The sequence below is a fragment of the Salvelinus alpinus genome, chromosome 14 (assembly GCF_045679555.1).
Source record: "Salvelinus alpinus chromosome 14, SLU_Salpinus.1, whole genome shotgun sequence".
Lineage (NCBI taxonomy): Eukaryota > Metazoa > Chordata > Actinopteri > Salmoniformes > Salmonidae > Salvelinus > Salvelinus alpinus.
In genome coordinates this window covers 16,290,454-16,316,830 of record NC_092099.1, presented here as the reverse complement: position 1 = coordinate 16,316,830, position 26,377 = coordinate 16,290,454, and the positions used below count along the sequence as shown (strand labels likewise).

General features: G+C 40.4%; 2 long non-coding RNA genes across 2 annotated transcripts; both read right to left on the bottom strand.

Annotated features, from left to right (window-relative positions):
• Positions 1-725: 725 nt before the first annotated feature.
• Positions 726-12,539, bottom strand: LOC139538177 (uncharacterized). The gene is made up of 2 exons (XR_011667683.1): positions 12,277-12,539; positions 726-1,205 (listed from the first exon to the last, which is right to left on the bottom strand). It is a non-coding gene; the product is annotated as an uncharacterized lncRNA (long non-coding RNA).
• An 8,862-nt stretch (positions 12,540-21,401) lies between these two features.
• Positions 21,402-24,552, bottom strand: LOC139538176 (uncharacterized). Its single transcript, XR_011667682.1, has 3 exons — positions 22,530-24,552; positions 22,345-22,414; positions 21,402-21,858 (listed from the first exon to the last, which is right to left on the bottom strand). It is a non-coding gene; the product is annotated as an uncharacterized lncRNA (long non-coding RNA).
• Between the last annotated feature and the right edge of the window lie 1,825 nt (positions 24,553-26,377).

Below are 26,377 nucleotides of genomic sequence, written 5' to 3'. Positions count from 1 at the left end.
ACCTAGGTTTATCACCCAGCGTTTACCGCAGGTTTTATAAACAATTTAGCTACCTCATACAGTACATTTAGTGGAAATAACAGGAGTAGCTTAAGGTACTGTACATGGGAAACCATTTTGCAACTGATGATAATGCCAATGCAGACATAGGCCTACAGCAGTCTTCCCAACTCCGGTCCTAGGGTACCCCCAACAGCACACATCTTTTTGCAGCCCCAGACAAACATACCTGATTCAACTCATTGAGGCCCTGATGATTAGTTGACAAGTTGAATCAGGTGTCCTTGTCCAAGGCTACAATGAAAATGTGTACTGTTGGGGGTACTTGGCAAGGGAGTGCAACTTAATATTAGGAAGGTGTTCCTAATGTTTTGTACACTCAGTGTATGTTCTCAATTTAAAAACGATACCAGTAGACAATGTATATGAGGCTAATCATTATACTAGATTGTGTACATGCCTTGTGCTGACATGACATTGTTTGTATAAATCCAACCCTTGTAATCTATGTTGTGAAATGTCTGGAAGCAGGACATGACAGGATCCATATCTTAAAACAGACACACTACAACTACTACCACCAAGTTCAATGCCAGATACTTTTCTCCCAGAAGGTCTGAGTGGCACTTGGAGGTGCTGTAATGAAGATGATTTGCCTAAGACTACCACAACAATTACATTGTCGATGCTAAATGTGTTTGAACTGCAAAATAAATAAATAATAGTTTGATTTAAGAAGTACATTTTATTCAATGGGCCAAGGCAAAACCGAGACGACACACAAAATGATTTTAATTTCCCCAATACAACATTATAGTCTATTGTTAAAGTACAGCATGTTTACAATATCTTAAACAATAGTATTTTACATATTGTTCCAAATTACATTTAATTTATTCATACATATCTACATGAATAAATGACTGTGAAACTGATTCTGTTTAATCAGCAGTTATTCCTACAACCTTCATTCGGTTTAAGGGGACACTTTTGTCATGACGACAAGGTGAAGGTGATCTCTACCCAAATGGCACAACAGAATCATTCAGATTGACCAAGACACAGCATATGACAACCATTTTGTCTAACTGAGGGATATATCCTTTCATATCTGGGAAAGGACTAAGTACTAGTAGTAGAAACTGACGCTGGTACAGTGGGAATCCAGTCGACATGGGTGTCTTGACAGAGGTCAGCTGGTGAACCTACAGAACATAAACAAATGAAAAGCACACCTGACGTTAGAATATAATTTCTTCAGGTCGTCTATACCATCAGGGCTCTTGATTGTTTGGTTGTGTTCAATTAATTTAGGTCTATTGGGCTCTTGAGTGGCGCAGCGGTCTAAGGCATTGTATCTTAGTGCAAGAAGGCCTCACTACAGACCCTGGTTCATAATCCATGCTGAATCACATCTGGCTGTGATTGGGAGTCCCATAGGTCAATGCACAATTGGCTCAGTGTTGTCTGGGGTAGGCAGTCATTGTAAATAAGAATTCGTTTTTTACTGACTTGCCTAATTAAATCTAGGATAAATAAATACAAATAAAATGTGTGTCATATGAAGATTACATCTACTGTTGGGCTGGATCAACACACCAGGTTGTCTAATCCCATTAAGTTCTATGCTGTAATGTCCATACATTGTCCTTCCTTATGAATAAAGTTCTCAACAAATTATCATTGTGTCAGTGCCATTGGAGTTTTTTTGGGAGAATAACGTCCTCCTCCAGGCTAGAGGGATGTCATATTGTACAATTTGTTTTCGTAGGCATTAGATGGTTGCATGCATGACACTTGTCAGATTGTCAGTGTCACCAGAGTAGACCGAGGCTACCCTGTGATTTGTCGTACAAAATAATATTCTGCTAATGTCTTCAGTCATATAAAGTGTAGTAGAATTATATAAAATCTGTTTATTTATCAAAGGCCACATTTTTCCCTGTACAAAGGAAAGAAACATCTCTGATATAGCCTAAAGGCCTATGCCACTAAGCGCTCAGCCATGCACAGTGATTAGATTGAGTTATATTAAATTAATTGCCTAATACATTATGACTATCTAATCAACTCATCACATTAGGAATAGTAGGCTTACATTAGTCTGCAAATGCAATGGTAAAGGGATGCAATGCTTTATTATAAGGTGCATTTTTGTGGTGAAAAAATAGCTTCACCAAAACACCAAAACTCACACGCCGTCTATGAGAGAGACGCATGCTAAGCTCTTTTGCTAGCTAATGTTGGTTATATTAGTCTTGTTGTTAACACCTGGTTAGCATAACAGCTACGCTAAACTCGAAATCGATCAGACTTACCAGTGATGAAATTATGAAAAGACCCTGTACTGACAGCTGTCTGGGTTTATTCGCTTTTCTGACAGCTCTTGAGTGTTATCTCTTTGGTGTTTGATAAAAAAATATATATAATCTGTTTTCTTTCCTGCCTTGTCAGAGCAGCCAAATACTAGACCTAAATTGACCATTGCGATTAATCAACTAGTTTTAGGCACTGTTATCATGCAGCTTGGGATAGAATTGATGGGGTGGTCTTCCAGCATGGTTGCCAGGAGGTATCGTACACAACCTGACTGTCACGCCCTGGCCTTAGTTATCTTTGTTTTCTTTATTATTTTAGTTAGGTCAGGGTGTGACATGGGGGATGTTTGTGTGTTTTTGTCTAGTCTAGGGTGTTTGTATTGTCTAGGTTTTTTTTGTAGAGTTCATGGGGTTGTGTTCAGTGTAGGTGTTTATGTAAGTCTATGGTTGCCTGGATTGGTTTTCAATCAGAGACAGCTGTCTATCGTTGTCTCTGATTGGGAGCCATATTTAAGGCAGCCATAGGCATTAGGTAGGTTGTGGGTAATTGTCTATGTTTTGACGTTAGTAGCTTGTGTCTGCACTTTCGTTTGTTAGCTTCACGGTTGATTTGTCTAGTTTGTATTAGTGTTTGTTTCATCTTCAAATAAATAGAAGATGTATTTATATCACGCTGCGCCTTGGTCCTCTCTTTCACCTAAAGACGATCGTGACACTGACAATGCTATTTAAGTAGGGCTGTGACAATACCAGTATCATACTATTTTTCCATGGCAGAAATGAAAACATGAAGTAGACCAAACTCTGAGATAGCGTTAAGATTTTCCATCACTGGAACTTAGGGGCCCCGCCCAAACCATCCTCCACCAAACGTTACAGTTGGCACTATGCATTGGGGCAGTGAGCGTTCTCCTGGCATCCGCCAAACCAAGATTTGTCCGTCGGACTGCCAGACGGTGAAGTGTGAGAACGTGAGAACGTGAACGTGTTTTCCACTGCTCCAGGTTCCAATAGTGGCGAGCTTTACTCCACTCCAGCCAACGCTTGGCATTGTGCATGGTGATCTTAGGCTTGTGTGTGGCTGCTCGGCCATGGAAACCCATTTCATGAAGCTCCCGACGAACAGTTCTTGTGCTGACATTGTTTCCAGAGGCAGTTTGGAATTGAATAGTGAGTGTTGCAACTGAGGACAGACGATTTTTACACACTATGCGCTTCAGCACTCTGCGGTCCCGTTCTGTGAGCTTGTATGGCCTACCACTTCTTGGCTGAGCCGTTGTTACTCCTAGACATTTCCACTTAACAATAACTGCACTTACAGTTCACCGGGGCAGCTCTAGCAGAACAGAAATTTGACGAAATTACTTGTTGGAAAGGTGGCATCCTATGACGGTGTAACGTTGAGTAAGGCCATTCTACTGTCAATGTTTGTCTACGGAAATTGCACGGCTGTGCTTAATTTTATGTGGAATGCATTCAACACCTTGTAGTCATGCCCAAATTAATTTAGGCTGGTCTTAGATCAAAAGGGGTTTCAACTCAATATTAGGTGTTTGTTTTTTCAATTGTAAATTAATTATTAAACTTCATTTTTAAGCCCACATTTTATCATACTTTTTAATAAAAAAATATCTGTCAGCGGTATTTTGCAGAACGGGCACATGATATGCTAGGCAGGACACTATATACTCTTGTGTGTGCAAACAGTATCGTCAGTGGAGGAAGATAGAGACACACACAGCGTTTGATTTGATTTTAGTTGCCGGTGATGGGCAGGACTTGTAGGAGGTATGTTTGTAAAATAATTTGTTCAAGCTATCTAGCCTATTGATTCCTTTTTGATGCATAAATACAATTAAAATGTTTTGTTGTTTCTCTGTAACACAAGCCACCTAGGAATTTTATTAGGTTGGCTTCAGCTAGCCAGTTAGTGTAGATAGGTTCCCAATCTCCCAACATCGTAATTAGCTGCCTAGCCATTTCAGGCTATCAATCAAGATAGAGTACCTTGTCTAACTATCTTAGCTGGCATGCCTGCTGGCACGGTTCCTAGACCTTACAAAAAGCCAAAAATTGCTTTAATTATTGGGTTATGATACTACTACAGTATATACAGTGCATTCGGAAAGAAATTAGAGCCCTTCCCTTTATTCAAATTTTGTAACGTTACAGCCTTATATAAACTGGATAAAATAACTTTTTTTCCTCATTAAACTACACACAATACCCCATAATGACATCCCCACAGCATGATGCTGCTACCAACATGCTTCACCGTAGGGATGGTGCCAGGTTTCTTCCAGACGTGACGCTTGGCATTCAGGCCAGAGGATTCGATTTTGGTTTCAACAGACCAGAGAATCTTGTTTGTCAGTGAAGAGGCAACTCCAGATGCTGGCCTTCTAGGCAGGGTTCCTCTGTCCAGTGTCTGTTATTTTGCCCATCTTAATCTTTCTTTCTTATTGGCCAGTCTGAGATATAGATTTTTCATTGCAACTCTGCCTAAAAGGCCAGCATCCCGGAGTCTCAACTGTTGACGTTGAGACTGGTGTTTTGCAGGTACTATTTAATGAAGCTGCCAGTTGAGGAATTGTGAGGCATCTCTTTCTCAAACTAGACACTCTAATGTACTTGTCCTCTTGCTCAGTTGTGCACAGGGGCCTCCCACTCCTCTTTCTATTCTGGTTAGAGACAGTTTGCACTGTTCTGTGAAGGGAGTAGAACAGAGCGTTGAACGAGATCTTCAGTTTCTTGGCAAATTCTCGCATGGAATAGCCTTCATTTCTCAGAACAAGAATAGATTGACGAGTTTCAGAAGAAAGTTATTTGTTTCTGTCCATTTTGAGCCTGTAATCAAACCCACAAATGCTGATGCTCCAGATACTCAACTAGTCTAAAGAAGACCATTTTTATTGCTTCTTTAATCAGGACAACAGTTTTTAGCTGTGCTAACATAATTGCAAAAGGGTTTTTAATGATCAATTAGCCTTTTAAAATGATAAACTTGGATTAACTTACACAACGTGCCATTGGAACACAGGAGTGATGTTTGCTGGTAATGAGCCTCTGTACGCCTATGTAGATATTCCATAAACAATAAGCTGTTTCCAGCTACAATAGTCATTTACAACATTAACAATGTGTACACTGTATTTCCTATCTATTTGATGTTATTTTAATGGACAAAAAATGTCCCTTTCTTTCAAAAACAAGGACATTTCTAAGTGACCCCACACTTTTGAATGGTGGTGTGTATATATATATATATATATATATATATATATATATATATATATATATATACACACACTGTATATACACACACACATATATGGTGCCGGAAAGTATTCAGACCCGTTGACTTTTTCCACATTTTGTTACGTTACAGTCTTATTCTACAATGTATTAAATCGTTTTTCCCCCTCATCAATCTACACTCAATACCAAAGCAATTAGAAATTTTAGCACATTTAAATGAAAAAAACAGAAATATTTAATTACATAAGAATTTAGACCCTTTACTCAGTACTTTGTTGAAGTGCCTTTGGCATCGATTAGAGCATTGAGTCTTCTTGGGTATGACGCTACAAGCTTGGCACACTTGTGTCTGGGGAGTTTCTCCCATTATTTTCCTCCAGATCCTCTCAAGCTCTGTCAGGTTGGATGGGGAGTGTTGCTGCACAGCTATTTTTAGGTCTCTCCAGAGATGTTCGATCGGGTTTAATTCCGGGCTCTGGCTGGGCCACTCAAGGACATTCTAAGACGTGTCCTGAAGCCGCTCCTGCGTTGTCTTGGCTGTGTGCTTAAGGTCGTTGTCCTGTTGGAAGGTTAACTTTCCAAATCTTGTCCATTCAATTGAATTAACCACAGGTGGACTCCTATCAAGTTGTAGACACATCTCAAGGTTGATCAGTGGAAAACAGGATGCACCTGAGCTCAATTTCGAGTCTCACAGCAAAGGGTCTGAATACTTATGTAAATAAGGTATCAGTTTTATTATTTTTAATAGATTTACAAACATTTATTAAAACCTGTTTTAGCTTTGTCAATATGGGTATTGTGTTGGGTATCCATTTTAGAATAAGGCTGTAACGTAACAACATGTGGAAAAAGTCAAGGGGTCTGAATTATTCCCGAAGGCACTGTATCATTGCTATATAAACTCCACGTGCCATTGTGCCCCCTTCGGGCATGACACCTCTGTATGAAAAGCCAGCGGTAGATGTTAGAGATGTTATTGAGGCCTTTTGTTATGAGGCATTAATCATTGAAAATGCCATTAAAAGACAAAAAAAGAGACTGGAGAAAAGGCCTGACACTGTCTGAGGATGGCAGTGAGGGGGATTGGAACAGATTAGCACGGGAAGCGGTTATTTAGAGTGCACCTTGTAGTTGGGGTGATAAGTGAGGAGAGCTATGGCTGTGGGGGCGTGTTGTGGTGCATCTGGCTGCCTGGTGCTGGCAGTGGACTGATGAGTCGGCGGATTGGGTTCCGCTACAGTAGCACGGGGAGACAGAACCCTGTCATTATCGCCAAATAAGGTACACATCCTCCCCCGCTCCCCAGGCCATGAGCTGAGCCCTCTCCCTGAATACTAAGAGCTAGATGTCGAGTCCACCGTCCCGGGGAGAGAAGTTAGCTGCAAGGGCCTGTGGGCACGAACACTGGCTGCTTGTATCGTCTGCTAAGGATGTGTTTGGTTGGATTGATGTGTTGATCGTATGCAGTGCTTGACTTTCATTTGCGCTTGTTCCCATGGATGTCTGTGAAGTATCACCACTTACACTTTGTTATTGTGATATGGCAGAATATTTCTTTGAAATTGCAGTCCCTTCACAAATGCTGTGCTGTTGCTATAAACATGTAAGATTATTTGCGATTTTATATTTTGATGTGTCTCTTTTGTAGCTATGAATAACTAACTGGATAAAGAAAAAATATGATTCTTTGACCTCTGCTGAGGATTGTTTTACAGGTGTCATATTGAAAAAGACCTGAAGTAAAAACCTATGCCTAAACCTGCCGTCTCCAGATTAAACACGTTCCTCCACATGAGAGGTTACGTCAAAACTGTAGTTCTCGCTCCGCCAACACACTAATTCCTGCTTTGAAAGTGAAAAGGAGAGGACATGTTTTTTAGAGCGCTAGCGCTTAGTTCATAGCTAAATTTAACCGTCAAGCCCAAACTCTCTGGGAGGGAATAGTCCTCAAGAACACAACGCTGTCTTTCTTCCACTTAAAAACCTTACTTTGTAACAGAGAAGAAACATTTACTGTTTTTTATTTATGCATTTCTCCGTTGCAACACAATCTTCAAGGAGGGATTGAAGCATAATGTGTAATAATAGAAAATCAAATGTGGTTCAACCTCTACAGCTGAATTAGTAGTGGTGAACCACAATGTCAAAAGAAAAATATTTAAACAAATAAAAAAAGTGTATGTATTATTGCAAACAACTTCTAAATGTGACTGCTTGGATAATCACAGTCTTAATTAAATGTATTCCTTCAGGCTTCAGGTGAAATCCTTTTCTACATCAGCAATTATGGAAGTGAGGCTGCATCAATGCTCAATAAAGCTGCAGCCCGATTCAAAATGCCAGTTATTGCACTTGCATAGTGTTGCTATGTTCATAATAATGCCACGGGACCTGACAGTTGTTCCGAAAATATTGTAATTGGTAATTTACAGTCAAGTCTCTGCTTAAAAAGTGTTGAGATTCTTTTCAATAAAGACTTTTTAAAATTATTATAGCCTTTATATAGACACAGAATTGATCTGCATCATGTTGTTACACAAAAGCACTATCTTTCAAGGTTAGATAAAGTGTTGTGGTTGATGATGTCATTGTTCTTGTTTTGCTCCTGAAAGCACTATGGTGTGGCGGCCAATGTAGGTTTATTGGGTAAATCTTTAGAAAAAGACCCTCGGGGACATTTGTAATCCTACTCTCTTTAACACTGTCTGTCTCAAGCCTCTTTACCCTCTGTTAAAGTGAGGCTGCGTGGCCTAGACTAGACACTAGACATGCATTTCTGCATTACTAGCCACACAGCAAACAAGCAGTATTGTTGTGTGCTTTGCAGAGAAATATTTAGAACCAGGAATTTGGCCTGCTTATAATCAATAGAAACCAAGTCAAAAGATAAGGAGAAAAATGAGTCGACTTCTTTACTTCCTTTTGATTTATTTTTTAAAGGAAAGTGTAACGTTATTTGCACCAAGGCTTTTTCTGAAAAGCAAAATATATTGAGTGAGGTCCAATGAACAAGCTCAACCATCTCCCTTGTTTGGAAAAGTAAAGTGACAAAACCAAGTGACTCACTGCCTCAGAGTCTTACCATGTGACTGACATTTTACCGTGGGTCCAAACTCCAATTGAACCAAAGTGTTCTGTTCATACACAGAGCGGATAGTACACAGGATAGTCCCATATTGCCCTGCTTCTCTGGCACGTGTCATCGGCATGGTGCCTGTTGGATAATCTGGATAAAGTGGTCAGTCTGGCTGTGGAGATAGCACGCTTGTCTCTATTTTTCTGATAGCTTTATGATTGTGTCAGAGTGGAAACCATCTACCTAGCTCTGACAACAGGCCTGCACAGGGTGATGGTTCCATGTGTAACCATAATGACTCAAAGAACCCTTTCAGCCTTTTAACGGGTCTTTGCAGTTCATAAAAGGATTCTTTCATAGTTTATTGATAAAATGAAGGGGCAGCGTCTCGTTCAGATATGTTGGTGCATGGTTTTGCTCGCAGCACTTTTTGCGCTACCATGAGCAAAAGTCTCATTACAGTTGATCTATACTGTTGTGTTATACATACTACTTGTATAGTATATATGACTATGTATAGTGATGGTGTCTTGAGAAAGACTCACGTACGGCCTTGTGTCAGTTGAGAACTGTTGACTAAATGGTTGTCAAGTCTCTCCTCAGGGACCCCCAGCTGTCCCAGAGCTAGCACACCTGATTCAACTTGTCAATTAACACAATCATAACACCTCTGGAATTTTTATAATATAATATGGCTAATAAAATAATATGGCTAATCATATTAAATAACCAGGATAAAAAAAACCTGTATGATTTTTCAAAGGGTTCTTTGTAGAACCTTTGAGATTGAGAAAGGTTCTTTATAGAACCGTTCTCCGTAATGGTTATATAAAGAGCCATTAAAAAGGGTTCTATATAGCACCAAAAAGAGTTTTAGCCATAGCGGAATCCTTTTTGGTGCTATATAATATATAACCTTTTTCCTAATGGTTGTTTTTAGAACCTTAGGAAAGGATTCTTTATATTACCATGAGGGTTCCATGTATAACCTTATGAGCATGGTTCTTCATAGAACCTTCAAAAAAGGGTTATATAGAGCAATTAAAAAGGATCTGCTATAGTTACAAGCCAAATAACCCTTATTTGGCACTATGTAGAACAAATGTTTTTGTGTGTGTTGAGGGGATTTAACTACAGCACAAAACAGGGCTTCACATGGAATGAAAACTATTGTTTAAAAGGGAGTACTACCAAAAAGGTAGCATTTGGTCAGGCCTTGCACTTTGACCTTATGACTCACTATAATAGTTTCATCGTAACTGAAAATGTAATATGCTGTAACACCACAGTTCTGTAGATGAATGCCAGGACCTCTGCTCTAACCATAAGCAGTTTCTCCAACCTCTCGTCCAGTTTCCCCCCTACAGAGCAAATTAAAAGTTACTTAAGGAAAATTACTTGCTTACATTCTTCACTTCATAGTGGTGCACACTTTCATCTCTGTATCTCTAGCTCAAACCCAGCATGCAAACAGACCTGTGTGGTCACGTGAAAAGTGTATATTTTCCTGCCTTGTAGGAGGGAGAGCATTGACGGAGGTGGGATCAGGACATTTTCAAGAGGCCAACTTTCTGGCCAGAGCGTGTGTGTGTGTTTGTTTGTGCGTGGGTGCACGCATGGCTGTGTGTGTCTACCACTACGCATGGGGGTCCTACTGGATATTCTGTCCCCAGCAGCAATCACACAGGACAGTGAGAGCACAGCTGGTCCTTGGCAGAGTGAGCTTTTCCAGGGGTGGGATTGTTCGGGTGGAGGAAGGAACCAGTGATGACAGGAAGGGCCTGTGTGTTGAACAGAAACGCTGGGCACCTCAGTGCTGGGTGCACTGACCATGGGAACGCTCTGCTCCCAGAGGCACTGTCACCATCTAAACAAGACAATACGTACATGGTCCCACACAAAGACTGAGCCCCTCCCAGTGGGAAGAGGAAGGTAGACCCAGCCTAGCTCAGCCTGGCCAAGAGTAGAGGAGAGAGGGGATAGAAGGAGAGGAGAGACTCTGCTAATGGAGCTTCCTCTCTCTCCCCCTCTCTATTTTTTCTCTAAACATAGCTCAAGAGCGCCCCTGTGGCTAGAATTGGAAAGTCCATGATCACCCCGAGCTCCAATGACTTCACAAAATGAAATGCACACACATGCACTAGTATTTGCGCATGCACACACACACACACACACACACACACATGCAACAGTCCATTGTTCCCTCTCTCTAATTTCTCTCTCCTCTCTTTATAATAATGTCACACTCCAGAGGTCAGAATTAAAAGCCATAGCCTAATTATTGTGTGGTATTTTTAGCCATCGTCACAGTACTATTTCATATTCAGGGTCCAGCACACAACATATTGAATTATGACAGCTTATATACCTTCTACATAGCCATATGACAAACATTCTTACCCCAGAGTAATTACCTAAAAAGTTACTAAATCACAACAGAGTAAAACTGTGTCCCTGTTTAAAACCACTATTACATTGGGCACAGTAGGCCATTAGTGTAGAGTGTGTATCCCAGTCTGGCTGTGAGCCAGGACCACACATTAGCACGTTATTTTATATTCACACAACACAACTCCCTTTTCCTGCACTCTGACACCAATTTATTGAGATCACAAGCAAATATAATTTGTTATGGGAATTGTGAGGTAACGGTGCGATGGCTGGCCTGCTCACACTGCTCATATTAAACAGCCTCTCCTTCCCTCTCTCATACACACACACAAACATACATGCACACACACACACATGCATACACACATAGGGTTGCAAAGCTACCGGCAATTTACCAAAGTTACCGGAATCTTCAGTCATTTTGGTAATTAACAGAAAATATATGGCAATCTATTGTAAATTTGGTAATTTATACTTGAATAATTGTACAATTTTTTTTTATTCATACAAAGTATTAATTTATTATATGTATGTCCAAAATGTCCAATAGTTTCTAGCAGATAGACCATATTGTTCAAGAGAAAATAGCTTAATTAATGAAAAAAGCTCATCAACAATTACTTTTTTTCACAACTGCCACCAGTTTGACGCCAAAGCATACATAAAAATACAGTCCATATTGAAATAGTCAAATCGAATCAATCAAATCAAATCACATTTGCCACGTGCTCCGAATACAACAAGTGTAGACTTTACCGTGAAATACTTACTTACAAGCCCTTAACCAACAGTGCTGTTCAAGAGGAAGAAAAAATTTACAAATAAAAGGATATTTAATGGAAAAACCCTCTTATTAAACACCAATCACATCCACTAAATGTATGGTTTATATTCAGGATAATGTTTTACAGCTTTGTCATCCTATTTTTTTATTTTAAAATCATCTTATTTAATTATTTAATATCATATACATGTGATAAGGCCATACAGAATGCTAGAGATTATTACAGATACCAGGGATAATTTGAAGTACCTAAAAGGGCCACTAGATGTCTTATGGTAGATTACATAAAATCCTTGAAAGATACCAAAATGCTGGTAGTTTACTGGTAATTTACCTTCTTTGCAACCCAACACGCACAATACACCATTGGGGACAATCTGTCTGCTACACATGCTCAGTTAACATCAGCAATGGAGCAGAAACCTATCTTTCTCTCTCTCTCCTACCTTACTCAGCAGATGGATAGGGAGGCTGTGTATTTCCTCCATTAGCTCCCTCTCTTTTTCTCTCCAGCCATGTGAGAGTCTTTGTTGGGGCTGTTTTCCTTCCTATCCTCCCCGGACTGTCTCAGGCCGAGGGTCAGTCAGTGGGCCTGGTCGTACGGTCGGCTTTGAGGACACGCAGACACACAGCAGTAGAGGCTGTCTGCCGAAATGCCTGCCTCCCTGTCTATCATTCCCAGCACGGTGTAAATTAGGCAGGGCGGCTCTACTGTGCGTCACCGCGATGACAGATTTACGAGAGGGCAACCTCCTCGTGAACCTATGCTGTTTCACGTCCAAGTCCTCACTTTTATAACCTGAAAGAAAAGAGACAATTACATTTAGATACTGTAGCTCTTTGCAGAAGGCTGAAATATCTTAGTCATTCATATATCAGACCACAATGGAAAATGACAAATACAAGATATGATGATAAGTAGTGGACATTAATCCTGTGTGTGTGCATGTGTGTCTCTGCATGTGTGTGTGCGTTGGGAATGGAAATGCACTGAAGCAGGAAGACGTTTGTTTTACCTGAGGTACAGTATTGCGTGAATTCTGAGGTTTGGTTTCAGTGTGGTGTGTCCTTTATCATAAGCTATCAACACACCAAGTTAGACACATTCCCCCAGAAGACATGTACTGTACATGACATGAAGGCCCTACAAACCCCACAAACTATAGGCAGTTGCAGATGTAGGATCCTAATTTGAGCCAGTTTGCTACAGCAGTGAATTATTAAATGGATTATAATTTATGTACATTTGTGCAGGAGAAATTAAGTCTGAAATTTCAAACGTAAGTGGAAATTATAAACTTCAGAAGTCTTTTTAAAACTCAAATACACAACAAGTTAAAATTCTCAGCAAACGTGATCAAAGTATTATCCTACATCTGTATCTTCTACTTCACATTGCTAACTGTGTTGTGTAAAGGGTAAACTAATGGCTGCATGTACACTACCGTTCAACAATGTGGGGTCACATAGAAATGTCCTTGTTTTCCATGAACACATAAATGAAATGAGTTGCAAAATGAATAGGAAATATAGTCAAGACATTGACAAGGTTAAATATAATGATTTTTAATTAAAATAATAATTGTGTCCTTCAAACTTTGCTTTCTTCAAAGAATCCTCCATTTGCAGCAATTACAGCATTGCAGACCTTTGCCATTCTAGTTGTCAATTTGTTGAGGTAATATGAAGAGATTTCACCCCATGCTTCCTGGGTTGAAGTTGGATTAGCTTGATGAGCACTTCTTACGTACCATGCGGTCAAGCTGCTCCCACAACAGTTTATAGACATTATAGACAGAATACCAGCTGATTGCTTCTTCCCTAAATGGTTTTTGCACGGTTTGGAGATGTGCAAAGGGTCATTGTCCTGTTGTAGGAGGAAATTGGCTCCAATTAAGTGCTGTCCACAGGGTATGGCATGGCGTTGCAAAATTGAGTGATAGCCTTCCTTCTTCAAGATCCCCTTTACCCTGTACAAATCTCCCATTTTACCACCACCAAGTACCCCCAGACCATCACATTGCCTCCATCATGCTTGACAGATGGTGTCAAGCACTCCTCTAGCATCTTTTTCATTTTTTCTGCATCTCACAAATATTATTTTTTGTGATCCAAACACCTCAAACTTAGATTGAGTGTCCATGACACTTTTTCCAATCTTCCTCTGTCCAGTCTGTGTTATTTTGCCCATCTTAATATTTTCTTCTTATTGGTCAGTCTGAGATATGGCTTTTTCTTTGCAACTCTGTCTAGAAGGCCAGCATCCCGGAGTCGCCTCTTCACTGTTGACATTGAGACTGGTGTTTTGCAGGTACTATTTAATGAAGCTGCCAGTTGAGGAATTGTGAGGCATCTGTTTCTCAAACTAGACACTCTAATGTACTTGTCCTCTTCCTCATTTGTGCACCAGTGCCTCCCACTCCTCTTTCTATTCTGGTTAGGGCCAGTTTGCGCTGTTCTGTGAAGGGAGTAGTACACAGCGTTGTACGAGATCTTCAGTTTCCTGGCATTTTTTCACATGGAATAGCCTTCATTTCTCAGATCAAGAATAGACTGACGAGTTTCAGAAGAAAGTTATTTGTTTCTGGCCATTTTGAGCCTGTAATCGAACCAACAAATGCTGATGCTTCAGATACTCAACTAGTCTAAAGAAGGCCAGTTGTATTGCTTCTTTAATCAGGACTACAGTTTTCAGCTGTGCTAACATAATTGCAAAAGGGTTTTTAATGATCAATTAGCCTTTTAAAATGATAAACTTGGATTAACTTACACAACGTGACATTGGAACACAGGAGTGATGGTTGCTGATAATGGGCCTCTGTACACCTATGTAGATATCCCTTTATCTACAATAGTCATTTACAACATTAACAACGTCTACACTGTATTTCGGATCAATTTGATGTTATTTTAATGGACAACAAAATGTGCTTTTCTTTCAAAAACAAGGACATTTCTAAGTGACCCCACACTTTTGAATGGTAGTGTACGTATAGTACAAGTTTGTTACAGATTAAGTCCATAGACTCTTCATGTAGTAAGGCCTAAAGAATATTATGACATGTGGATGCTTCTCAAAGGACACCCATCCTTCTGAAGTGTACAGTATCTGGGATGTTCTCACGTTTATAACAGATGTGCTAAGGATTCTGGGGGATTGTGTGAAATCAACATGCGTGCTTTGGGATTACTGCCCATAAATCACACACCCGTTGTTTATTCCAATGGATTGTTTTATACTAAACAAACGGCTGTATTTTCTTATCCGAACATCATGTTTCACACTCCTCTCCATCCCATCCAGTCTCCCTTTTAATAAGAGACAGATAAACCGTTACCTGTGAAAACCGTTCTGCTGACTGCTGACTTTCACACCGAGGTATGGGAGGGGGAGTACTCCACATTGCAAATTCCTTTCAAATGAGGTAAGCTGTGGATAATGGGGATTTTAGGCAGCATTTAAGATTGAATAATAAAACAATAACAGACTTTTGAAAGACAGGGAAGAAAATAATTAGCTTAATCCTGGGTATTTGACAGTGCGGCACCTGAGAGTTGACAGCTAGTTACAAAACAGACAACTCAAGCCCCTTTGTAATTCCTCATGAGTGGCTTGGCCATGTCTCCAGGTCCCCATGGCTGTTATTTATTTATTACAACCCTCGGTTGAAAATCCCAAACATTAGCATGAAAACACACATACAGACATGAACAATGCAGACAAGGCACAGCCACACATAATGTCAAATTCATGAGTAATTACATATTATATTAAGTAAAGCTAAGGAAAGGTTGCTTTGTTTGCCTGAATCAATAATCCCCATGGCGCTCATACAACTTTCTGTTAGTGAATATCAGGTGGGGGCCTACACAGTGTACCTGATGTGAATGCAGTGACTGGCATAGCCTGCTAGCCCTCTAGTAAATAAATCAAGGTAACTCCACCCCTGCACATGGCACTGATATGGGGTAGTGATTAGTAACCTCTGGTATGTGGAGCAATGATCACATGGCTTGACTCTGGATGCCTGGTTATACTGTGAGATAAGATGAAGGCTGCAACATTCCCCATCCCGTCCCGGTATATCCAGTGCCCACAACTGTTTATCCTCCGGCAGGGTAGGATCCCTGTGCAGCAGCAGGGAGAGAGCGAGTGACCTGTTAGCTGGGAATGTGCTCCGCTAGGGGAAAATAGCCAGTCACGTCATGACGGGGGAATTACAGTAGTGATAAACTAGGCTGTAAAAACAAGTGACCCTTTTACTGTGTTTTTGCACATGCAAAGCGGATATCTGCACAATTCTCTCTCTCTCTCTCTCTCTCAATTCAATTAAATTCAATTTGCTTTATTGGCATGACGTAACAGTGTACATATTGCCAAAGCTTATTTACAATATAAAAAAAGAGAATCAAAATTGTCAACGGGACAACAGTAACAACAATAACCAAGTGTCAAAATAACCATACATTGAACAATAACAATAAACATACAGTAGAGTACATGTGCAGGTTGATTGGTCTGTCAGACACTGTCCCTCAACTTATGGCAGGCAGCAATGTAGTGCGCTGCCAACCCACAGCTCTCTGCGTCCTCCCCCAACAGGACGGGTAGCCTATCCTCATCAGAGAGGTCTTTGAAACCTTGAATAAGAGTTTCAAATTTGGGGAAATGACACTCTCTAATTGTTTTGTATTTTTGACATTTTGTCAGGAAATGCAGCTCTGTCTCGGGTTCTGCTGTTGTGCAGTGGTTGCACAGTCTTTCCTCTACAGGGAGCCAGGTTTTCCTGTGTCTACCCTTCTCAATGGCAAGGCTGTGCTCACTGAGCCTGTACTTTGTCAAGGTTTTTCTAAGGTTTTGATCAGTAACCATGGTCAAATATTTAGCCACGGTGTACTGTCGATTTAGGGCCAGATAGCACTGCATTTTGCTTTGTGTTTGTGCTTGTGTTTCCCAATAAGCAATATAGTTTTGTTTTGACTGTGTTGTAATTTGGTTTATCCAGATTGATTGGATGTTCTGGTCCTGAGGCTTCAGTGTGTTAGTAGAACAGGTTTGTGAACTCAGCCCCAGGACCAGCTGGATGAGGGGACTCTCTCTCTCTCTCTCTCTCTCTCTCTCTCTCTCTCTCTCTCTCTCTCTCTCTCTCTCTCTCTCTCTCTCTCTCTCTCTCTCTCTCTCTCTCTCTCTCTCTCTCTCTCTCTCTCTCTCTCTCATAATCCTACACAGTGTGATAAAGAAGGTCAATGCTATCTCTGCTTCCACATCTGACAGGGTCCACTGTTCTATCAGACCTATACCCAGGACTCCCCACTGAGCGGAGGCAGACAGGACCCCTGTCAGGGCCAGGATAGAGTCACTCTCACCTGGCTACAGGTAAAGGTCACAGACACCACAGGGAACTTCCAGAGTGGAACCATGCAGAGACAGTTGACCAATGACAGGCAGAAGAGGGAAATGCTAACATTATTCTACGTTTAGACGTTGACTCAGACATACTCAGACAGATGTAGTCTAGTATGTTGGCATGACTGCTCATATTACTCTGTCTACTGCAAGGAATTGTACAGAATTTTGTATGGCTAGGCTCATTTAGTTAGGCTTTAACTTTTTTGTTGTCTTGCGCCACCCCTAACAATGTGTTACTGTATGTTGACAGTTCATTCCAGACAGTCGTTAATTAGATCCTCCATTTGTTGACGTATTTGCTGAGATTAAGAAATACCCCCTACCACAAACAGCACTTTTAAACTGTGTATTAGCGTATCACACATGCTGGTTAAATGGAAGCCAATCCCATTAAATATTGTTATCAGATTAGTAACCACAATACACTCAGTGGGGTGGCCGAACATTGTTTGTCTGGCTGTCTGTCTTGTGGGAAGAAGCTACAGTAATATATCTAACTGGAATACTCTCTGATTAGCATACTATTTGAATGACTTCCTAGCATCGTTACATGGGAACCAAAACATTTAAGATATTGATATCACAGCTATTACACTGTAGTAGATTGGCAAATACGTAGTTAACATAGAATGCCACCATATTGTTTTCATTTTCCATCATTACCTCCAAGGCATCTAGATTTAACACCAGCACAACTGAACTCTGTAGTAAACTAGAATCTAGGTTCTGAACAGTCTTGTAAGTAGGTGTGCGTCTCTGCTCAATGCCCATGTTCATGTCCGACAGGGGAAATATCCAATGGAACTTAGTGTGAACGCTTCAGATCTTTACGAGGCCTTCCGGCAGAACATAAGAGATTAAGAGGGAATACGTGTCCAAGCTTAAAATCCTCAGTAGCAGCGTCTCTCACTGCTAATGGACCAAATAAGGCTAACATAGTCCTCCAAATCCCCGATAGAGCATTTCGCTGTCATTCACACAGATGAAATGCTGACTCTAGGGACCATGTAACACAAACACAAAAAAGAATGTGATTCATGCGTCTTCTTCCGTTTATGTTTTTATTCAACTCAAGAGTTTTTAATCTTGTTCTGGTAGTCATGGAAGCCAATGATCACATGAATGAGCGAAGGTATAGTGCAGGGCCAACGCGGACAATTGACAACCCATGATGAACTATGACCTACCAGTCACCCTTAAGCCAAACTCAGGTTAAATATGTTTTAATTAGCATAGACATATGGCTAAGACATTTTTGGAAGACACATGGGAGAAGAACGTTATCTGTTGCACGATAGAAGAAGTCGGTAAATTTCTTTCTGTCTCCATGTGTTGTTGTCAAAGGACCAAAGCCCATATCTGGGTTTTGTTGTGTCACAGCATGAATGGACATAACTCAGGAGTACCTTCCAGGTGCCACCATTTCCTTTGCTGTCCTCAACACCTCTTAATGACAATCTGGTTTCTAATTTTCTGCTGCATGTTTTCAGATTTTAGGATGTAAATCTTGGTGGGGCAAACACCAAAACTGTGTTTTAGATGCATGCCAGCAAAGCTACTACACAACACAACACTAAACAATACATGAATTGCACTATAACGGTGACAACCAGTGCCCACAAACTGTTAGAGCCTATATAAAACTGTCCCAACAGCAGAGCTTTCTTTTCAGCACCATGGAGTGAATCCTTACCACTTCTATACCTGGCAAACAGCAGAGCCTTGTCTGGCAGCAAAACAGATTATAACAGCTTCATTTACTGCCTTTAAAAAAACATAGCTGATATGGCTGACTTGCGTAAACAAATGTGGTTTCTACTGACAATTGAAATGTACAAACTATAGCATAAGGGAACGACGAGTGGATAAGAGACAAATCCGTAATTTCGATTAAGACATTAATGAGTGAGCTAGGACGGACGTAGTCAATATACGTAACTATTTCTTCAGCACTTTTGAAATGTACAGCGACAGAATTCAGAAATTGGGCCGTTCTTGCAGAATTCTCCCTGTACACCGCATATAAGCAGACATTGAAAGCTCTTACAATATTCATTGATGACAATTCTAAAAAAAATTGCTATAGGCTACATGTGCACCACCAAGTCAGAACAGTAGGCTAAGTTATGAGGGGAAAAGGGACCAAATTATTAGGGTGAGGCACATGGGCTAATAACAGTTTACTACCCAACAAATTCTTAGTATTACTTTCTTAGCTACCGTATACATATCTCCCTGGCATATCACATCATTTCTGCAGAGAGACCATTAAACTCAAACCTGGACCACACACCCACTCCACTGAATAGCAGGCTAGTGACTGCTTTGCAATCCGAGCAGTGAGCCACTGATTCCTTCCAAACCATTTCCTTCCAAACCACTCACAGACTTCTTGTGTAATGTTTTTGTCCAATGGCCCGATGAGCACCGATAACTTGTATCTATAGTTTTCTTGATAATCTTCATATGACAAGGATTGAAAAGGATTTGCCAGTAGATTGTCGACTTGATTCATGATGATAACTGCTAGCTTGCTAGCTAAGATTTGAAAGTATGATGTTGATGTAATGGGTTGATAAACAAAGTCACTAAAAACAGACACCACTTTATCATTATTATTTTTAATCAATTTGTTTATGTATTTGTCTAATTTATCTAAATTGTACATTCTACATGCTTTAGCATTAGTAGTCCATCAGCACAATAGATGGCGGCGTTGCACTGTGGAAGTAGGAGAAACAGCAAGTTCTGGCCTAGCGAGCGCACTATTCTTCAGAATAAAGAAAGTGCCAGAACTTTGCAACTTGTGTCCATTCTTTTTATTATTACAGGTATGTAACAGAACTTCCAAATGTTCTAATATCGAAAGAATATGTAATAACATGCTATTTAACAACTTTGTCCAGGTATTATTACAATAAGAATGGTTTTGTGTTGCTTTTGTGTTGAATTGAGTGAGACAAGAACGTGATTTACAATGAGTGAGAGTGTATGTTAGCGTGATGCTAGCTGAGGTAAAAACGAAGCGACAGAGACTATATTTACTGAGTAGCTTACTTGTACTGGCTTTTGTCTTGGAGATTTTATAAAGAATCCAGTTGTTAGGGATTTCTGAGTTCGTTTTACATGTTATTGGTTTTGTGTAGATTGTGCTCACGAGCTGGTAAACTGGCCGCGCACACTCAGTCAATGTATTTTTCTTTAGGTAGAGTGCATTTATGTTGTGTAATTGAAAGTGTGCACTTGTTTGATGTGAATGTTTTAAAAGTACGAGCAAGAAAATTGTCACGTCTGCTCCTGCTCCTCCCCTCCGGCGCACGACGTCGCCAGTATACTAACCACCGGTCCTGGCACTCATCATTACGAGCACCTGTGAATCACTATGATTCACACCTGGACTCCATTACCTTCACAAGTTCCTCCCCTTTATATGTCACTCTCCCATGTTCACTCACCAGTTGGTTTTGATCTTGTGTATCGGCGTACTGCCTATTGTTGTTGTTTTATTAATACGTTTCACCTGCTTTTGACTCACCGCTCCATCATTACAAAAATAGACAATTGAACAAGAGAAAAAAAACATTCTTAAAGAAATAAAGGAAAATAAAGAAAACGGCAGAACTTTTTTTACTATTACAGGCCAACTCAGTTACAGACTGAGGCTGGTAACATTGAAATGATCAGTCCAATTAAAGCTACGGTGGCTATAACGTGATTTGACGTCATTTTATCTGTGGCCAATGACCTTGAGGCTTCTTGGATGGGCACTTCTAATATAACTCTATGGCAGCACCCACGGGGCTTGAATTTCGAGCCCTCTCCATAGATTTTGCGGTGACGTAGTGTCCACATGAGTGACAAAAATCTGAGCCAATCACGGCGCAACTAGAGAACATTACCATCCCCTACGCTCCGTATTTTCCGCTGGCTGCCCCACCACCACAGAAAGCACTGAGCTAGGCTGAAGCACCTGCATTTTGGAGCTGCCTTACTCAAGAAAGCAAAAAAGAGATCATGTTGGTATTCGACTTTATTAACTCAATGTTAGTTTTTTTTCTACATTGTTTGCAAACTGATATGTGCCACATATTAATGCCAAAATACATGCAAAACAGGCAATAACAATGTTATTATTATTATTTATTATTATTTTATTTTTTTGCTAAACAGGTGGGGCTCCACCTGCCCTGAATGATGGGTCGCCACTGCGTATGTAGGGTGTGCATTAATTGAAAGGGGATAGTGCCGACGTGAAGGGATCAGCTTATAGCCTGAGCAACCTCTATGTAGTTTAGTTTGTTTAGTTGTTTAGTTTTGTGTCTTTGTGTCTGCAATGATTATATGCTCTGAAGATGGAAAATAGCTGGTGTTTTTTGAGATGTGTGTGCATGCTTGCAAGTCTGTGTGCGTGTGTCCGTGTGTGCATGTGTGTGTGTGTGTGTGTGTGTGTACACGTCCATGTGCAATGAGCCTGGGGCTTGGAATCACATCATCCTAAACGGTTCCATCCTCGGTTTGGTGACGTCAGATCCCTCACAGTCAGAACCTTCCAATCCTCCTACAGGTCTCATACTGTGATGTGTGCCAGTTGGAATACTTGATGGTATTTGTGGAGTTCCTGAAAGGAAAACAATGATAACAGTAGGATTCTCTTCTTCACAGTCTGGAAAACACTGTATATCTATCTATTCTCTGTTTCTGGCATAAATCAAAATCAAATCAAATTGCATTGGTCACATACACATATTTAGCATAACGATTGGCTATTGAGTGAAAATAATCATGCCAGGATGTAGAGCACATAACAGACTTGTACAACAAAGCGTTGATGCATGCTATTACTTGCAAAAAACAGTATAATTTACAGTGACACAATCTGATGCAGTTTTCATAGGCTGCGTTTATACAGGCTGCCCAATTTAGATCATTTTTCCAGTATTGGTCTTTTGACCAATTACATCAGATATTTTCAGAGCTGATCTGATTGGTCGATAGACCAATTATTGAAAAAAAATATGAGAATTGGGCTGCCTGTCTAAACGCAGCTATACACAGAGGGTACAAAACATTAGGAACACATGCTCTCTCCATTACATAGACTGACCAGGTGAATCCAGGTGATAGCCATGATCCCTTATTGATGTACATTTTTAAATCCACTTCAATCAGTGTAGCTGAAGGGGAGGAGACAGGTTAAAGATTAATTTTCAATCCTTGAGACAATTGAGACATGGATTGTTTATGTGAATTATTCAGAGGGTGAATGGGAAAGACAAAATATTTAAGTACCTTTGAACAGGAATGGTAGTAGGTGTCAAGAATAGCAATGCATCTGGGTTTTTCACGCTCAACAATTTCCAGTGTGTATCAAGAATGGTCCACCACCCAAAGGTCATCCAGCCAACTTGACACAACAGTGAGAAGCATTGGAGTCAACATGGGCCAGCATCCCTTTGGAACGCTTCCGACACCTTATAGAGTCCATGCCCCTACAAATCGAGGCTGTTCTGAGGGCAAAAGAGGATGCAACTCAATATTATGAAGCTGTTCCTAATATTTTGTACACTCGGTGTAGGCACACACACACTGACGTATACACACATTTCCTTGCAGGGCAATACTTCATCTTGCTGTTCCACACCCTAGTGTCAAATGTCTGTGCATGTGTGAGTGAGTGGCCGTGTCCGAATACCCATACTTGTGTCCTAAATAGTAGGCCATTTCAGTATATGAAAAAATAAAGTGTAATAGTATGTGACATTTTGAAAAATCGTGTTCGGCTTTGACAGCAGCTGATCAATTAGATGTGGGGATGCGCTACTGAAATCAACAAATAGCGGGAAACAACGCAGTTCCATATGATGCTTTCTCAGTATACAAAAATAGAATGTTTAATAGTATGTAACATTTCCAAAATCGAGTATGGTTTGAATGCCAGGATGATTTACACATTTCAGCACTTCATCTAGTAGAATTAAATGCACACCTAGCCAACAACAAAACTAGGCTACTTAATTGGGAAGATGCCCGAATCTTCTGCGGTGGTGTTCAAGTGTAGGCTAAGTAAGTTTTGTTCTTATATGATCACGAGAATTGCATCGTAGGCCACATCTTTTTTTTACATCATACTTTTTTTAACCCAAAGTTGATTTCTGTTTTCTCATTGAAGTGTTTATTGTTCTCTGGGCCTTTGTCAGAGATTTTAAACTAAATACTTATACCATCTTTTGATTTCTGAATGTGTCGGCATGGGGACTCGGGATGTGGCTGCGTTATTGATGTCATGTTAATCAGGCCTTTTGATTTGAACGGATTGTTTTAGTTTTGTAGGCTACGCTACCTATTTCATTATTTTTTATGGATCAAGCCTTAGTAGTCATTCTGATCTCGTTCCCAATGATCAGTGCTTTAGTTTATTATGTCGCTGTCCAGCAGTTCTGAATTTGTGAGGCACCTGAATGTCTACGATTTTCTTTGCAATAGCTTTTTGATTGGAACATTTGAAAAGTTTTGCTGTGTGTACTAGGCTATTTGATTTAATTTATATATGTTGCAGCACTTTTCTTTCACTAATAAATATAGTGAAATGGAACCAAAATATCTGTTTCTATCTTCAGTTCTTTTTAAATAGGATGGATGAGCAATAGGGTCAGCTACGGTATCGGCCAAATGTGATATTCTGCCTATAACCTGCCTGAGTAGGCCTATACTGTAACTCCATTCCTATTCTATTCAGTTGAGAGAAATTAACAAAATTGTACATTTGCTATTATCAGGCTGGTTATTGCAATGCATGTCTGTTGAATTTGGAAAAATCTACCTACACTCGGCCCCACTCCACCTGCTCAGCTAATCAGGAGCCGCTACTGCATTGCGGCTGTGAAATACTTTTTACTAAACAGTACGTGCTAAATAGTATTCGACGATGAGTAAATAGCATGCAGTTTTAGTACGTAGTACGCTAGTATGGGTATTTGGACACGGATAGTGTGTGTGTGCGTCTGCCTCTGGGGCCTTGTTCTGCATGGTGAGAGAGGAAAAAATATTGTATGTGACGATTCAGCCCCGGACGGAGGGCAGGTTCCACTGTTTATCTTTCATTTGGGGCCACTGGCTGGCATGATGATAGGACGGGCGATCCTGTCGGTCTGGGCGAATGCCTGAAACAACATGAGAGGGATCCTAAAAACATTTGAAAAGTGACATTGATAGTGTTTGCAAAACATGAGAGCAGTTCTTTAGAAGAGGAGCAGGAACAGAAGCAAATAGGAGTGCTGTTTCCTTGGCAACCGTATCAAAACAGAAGGGGAACATTTTGATAATCAGAATAAATACGCCGTCAATTCAGCTGACAATCTTTAAGGAGCCATCTCCAATCCCATTCTCTGTTTTGATTACACATCAGTTAGGGGTCTGAATCATCTTCATATGTACAGATAGAGAGTGCCGAATCTGCATAGACACCAAAATCAAGTATTCAATGAGGCCTTGAGTCAGTGGAAATTTACACAAAGCAGCTGTCCAAAGCAGAAAAAAACATTCTAGCCTTGATCACAACATCAAAGATTATATACAGTATAAAACCCGCTAAAAAGCCTCCCTCTGTTGGGTAGGCTATAGACGTCGGAGGGTGTCGAACAGTGGCGTGTATTCTGCAAAAACAAGTGTCAAGGGAAGCCTGTTTTGGATTTGGCATCACTCTTATCAAATCACATTGAGAGCATACGTCATTGACAGAAACAACTTGAATTGTTGCCTCTCATTGTGTTGGTGTCCTCCGGTGACTAGCTAGCTATATTTGGCCATTTCCTAAATTACCTATGGATGGAGATAGGGATTTCGACTCGTGGTTTTACTTAATTCTCCGTACTGGCCAATGATTATAATGGCGATTCTCATCCAACCATTAATTCATACATTATGCCCCGACCTGAGATGATGGAAGTTCAATATGTAGCTAGATGTAGAAAGCTCATGTTAACTAGCTAACATTGCCCATTAAAGGAAGTTAAGCTAGCGAGCAAGCATTTAAGGCAGGTAGCCTAGGACAACAAAAACTAAAAGTGTGTACTGTATGACAGAGTGATAGACCTTTTCGTCAACATGAAAGAGAGAAGGATAGCATTGGTATTTCTCAACAAGTAGGGTGAGTCAACATGTTTTTTCCACTTGCACGGAAGCCCACGCACACACACACACACAAACAGAAATGCACACAAAATTCTGAACCATTGACAGCCACATCATATTTAGCTGACATTGACTGGACTAAATTGTTGTTGGTATCTTTTAGTTGTCATTGTATTAGGCTAAGCATAGGTGATTAGATGATATTGAAATGTTGAAGTTGAAATGGTGCTGGAATAGTGGAGGCAGCTCCTGTTCTTTATGACTTGCGGCATTTCTCTGTGGTTCTAAATAAATAGTTGTTTAGTAGCCCAAAAATGTCAGAAACATTAACTTACTTGACCATGCTGTAGGTCATAAAACTATTTGTTACATGCAATATGTTTTGTGGACTTCACTGGACTGAGGTTGCTCTCTGGTTTTGTATTGAAACAAATGTGTGGTTCAATTTATTCTGCCACTGTGTCTTCTTATTGTCTCGGCCTTTAGGCCTATTTACCGTATCATGGGTGGCAAGTCAAATGAACTAACAGGTTATAGAGCAAACAACGCAATGATTATAACACATAGGTTGTAATATTACTTTTTTCTGGCTTCCCCAGTGATTTTACTGCTACTGGTGTCGAAGATCCTTTTCCTGTCCTCTTTTATTACACTTCCCATATTTCTGTCCATGCTCTCTCGCAGGGGGGAGATGGTGATTAATGCAGAGCGGGGATGGGCAACTTTGAGGGGGTGGGGGCCACAAAACATCTGACCTCATCATGAGGGGCCGCAGTGGCTCGCGGGTCTGAGTACCCACATCCATACTCACACATGCAGTCCGAGCCGGCTCTAGTCTTTTGGGGGCTCCAAGCAAAATTTGGTTGTGGGGCACTGCCACCTTGCGAGCAAAACATTTTGACAGTTTTTTTTTGTTAATTTCCTGCAATTCAGTACAATTTTCCATGGGCTTAGACAAAATGTTTGTTTTAATACAAGCTCGTTGCAATTCTACACATTGTGCCATG